The sequence below is a fragment of the Cebus imitator genome, unplaced genomic scaffold (genome assembly GCF_001604975.1).
Source record: "Cebus imitator isolate Cc_AM_T3 unplaced genomic scaffold, Cebus_imitator-1.0 Scaffold1, whole genome shotgun sequence".
NCBI classification, from domain to species: Eukaryota; Metazoa; Chordata; class Mammalia; order Primates; family Cebidae; genus Cebus; species Cebus imitator.
In genome coordinates this window covers 7223756-7226660 of record NW_016107316.1, presented here as the reverse complement: position 1 = coordinate 7226660, position 2905 = coordinate 7223756, and the positions used below count along the sequence as shown (strand labels likewise).

The 2905-nt window shown below is 40.4% G+C and overlaps 1 protein-coding gene across 2 annotated transcripts in view; it reads left to right on the top strand.

The window, feature by feature from the left end:
* Positions 1 to 2905, top strand: part of NBAS (NBAS subunit of NRZ tethering complex) — a 381587-nt gene that overhangs the window by 10225 nt on the left and 368457 nt on the right. The gene's annotated exons all lie outside the window — the stretch shown is intronic.

The following is a 2905-nucleotide window of genomic DNA, read 5'->3' as shown; positions in this document are numbered from 1 at the left end:
GGGGAGTGTTTCAGTCTTCAGGAGCAGTGTATGAAAAGGCAGAATGAACCTTACAGGAGAAAAAGAGGTATTAGAGTAAATACATCTATTATCTGTGTTTTATTTAGAACCTGCAGTTCTGTCTGTCTGATCTTGGATTAGTTTAACAGTGTGGTCGTACAAAGTATAATGATGGTAGTCATGGTCATTGTGTTGATAACAAACATTTATAGTGTTCTTACTGTGTGCCTGACTTTGTTTTTAGGACCTTACATGACTTTCTTGTGTATAGAAATAAAGCAGTATAAATATTTTATCTTAAAACAGTGTTAGGTTAAAATATATATTTGACATTGATAAGAGAGCAAGGAGATTGGAGGCACTTGTAGTTTTCAGAGCTACAATGTGGTAATTTCTGTAAGGGAGTGGGGGTAATACAGAAGATTCCCCTACTGCCTTATGGAAATGCTGTTCTTTTTTTATTTTTATTTTTGAGATAGGGCCTTACTCTGTTGCCAGGCTGGAGTGCAGTGCTGTGATCATGGTTTCCTGATCTTCTTGCCTCAGCTCCCTGAGAAGCTGAGACCACAGGCATGCACCAGTATGTCCAGCTAACTTTTTATTATTTTTAAATTTTTTGTAGAGATGGGAGTCTTGCCTTGTTGCTGAGGCTGGCCTCAAACTCCTGCAGTCCTCCTGCCTCAGCCTCCCAAAGTGCTGGGATTGTGGGTGTGAGTCACTGTGCCCAGCCTTTAAGAGAGAGATGACAAATAATTCATTGTAATTATACTAAGTGCCATCATGGCAAGGAGTCACTTTTAACTTAAGTTTACGAGGCCTTGGGAGTCTGTTTATTTATATATTAATTGAAAAAAATTTTTTTTTTTTGAGACAGGGTCTCAGTCTTTTGCTCAGGCTGGAGTGCAGTGGCATGATCATGACTCACTGCAGCCTCAACCTCCTGGGCTCAGGTGATCCTCCCACCTAAGTTTCCCAGGTAGCTGGGACTACAGGTACACGCCACTATGCCCAGCTAATTTTTTAAATTTTTTATAGATACGGGGGTTTGCCATGTTGCCCAGTCTGGCCTTGCACTCATGGGTTCAAGTGATCCTCCCACCTTGGCCTCCCAAAGTGCTTGACATTACAGGTGTGAGCCACGGTGCTCAACCTGTTGAAATAGCTCTTTTCTTCCGCTTGTGTACTTCTACCATCGTAGGCTTAGTTTAGGCTCTCAACATTTTTTACTTGGTTTCTTTCAACAGTGTGCTGACAAGGTATTCTTTTGTATGCCCTTTAGTAATCCACACTTTATACTCCTTGGCAAATTGATCATTTAAAAAAAAAAGGGCTGGACGTAGTTGGTCACGGCTGTGACTTTGGGAAGCCGAGGTGGGCGGATCACAAGGTCAAGAGATGTAGACCATCCTGGCCAACATGGTGAAACTCTGTCTCTACTAAAAATACAAAAAATTTTAGCTGGATGTGGTAGTGGGTGCCTGTAGTCCCAGCTACTTGGGAGGCTGAGACAGGAGAATCGCTTGAACCCAGGTGGCAGAGGTTGCAGTGAGCTGAGATTGCGCCACTACGCTCCAGCCTGGTGACAGAATGAGACTTCATCTAAAAAAACAAAACAAAAAACAAAACAAAACTAAGCAAAACAAACCAAAAAAACTATTCTAGCAGGTAACCCTTCAAATCTGACTTAACTGCTTTCTAGATTTCTAGTAATCCTGGGCAAGTTACTTTACCTCTGTGAGCCTCAGTTTCATTATCTATAAAATGGGCGTAATTTTATAAATTGAGTTGTGGGAAAATTTTGTGAATTAATATATAGAAAACTCTTGGCATAATGTTTGAGGCATCATGAGTACTTAGGAGATGCTAAGCTATTGTTGTAATTACTGTTACTATGATTCTGCCTAAAATCTGTCAGTTGTTTGCTGTTGACTGGAATGCAGTTCATGTTTTCTAACTTAGGATAAAAGACTTTTCACAGTTAGCCTGTCTATCCTGTGAGAGTTCCCTGCCGTATGTCTTATGTTCTAGTACAAAATAGTGAACAATTTTCTAACCCCATTGTGTTCTTCAGGCCTTGGTACAGATAGTTCCTTTTGCTCAGAAACTCCCACCTGTACATTGGATTGATTACTCCTGTTAGTCTGCTTTCCTTTTTTATTTATTTCTATATATTTTTTGAGATGAAGTCTTGCTCTGTCACACAGGTTGGAGTGCAGTGGTGCGATCTCGGCTCACTGACACCTCTGCCTCCTGTGTTCAAGTGATTCCCTTGCCTCAGCCTCCTACGTAGCTGGGATTACAGGCGTGTGCCACCACACTGGACTATTTTTTGTGTTTTTTATAGAGATGGGGTTTCACGATGTTGGCCAGGCTGTTCTCAAACTCCTGACCTAAGGTGATCCACGTGCCTTGCCTCCCAAAGTGCTGGGATTATAGGCGTGAGCCACCACACATTGCCTGCCTTCCTTTTTAAATTGTTGATTTGCTTGTCTGATTCCCAATTAGATTGTAAATTATTTGACGTTAGGGCTTATATCTTACCCAACATAAAAAATGTTTTTTTTTCGTGCTTAGCATGGTGCCTGACACACTGTAGGCACATAGTATTTGACCCTATCAAGTGGGTAATGGCACTTGGGAGCTGTTCAAATGCTTTTTATGGATGAATGAATTTACCAACAAAGTATGTTTGCCTATTTCTTGCTTAGCTTTAGAAAATTTCAAGAGTATGTATATATATTATATATAGTACTGTCTATATCATACATATTATAGTGATCCATATATAAATTTGTGGATAATTGTCATGGCATTAATATTTTTTATTCCTTATGTATACATGTGCATACCTAGCAAGAATAGAGCAATAAGGGTGGGTAGGAAGACCTGTTTGCCAGCTGGGCAC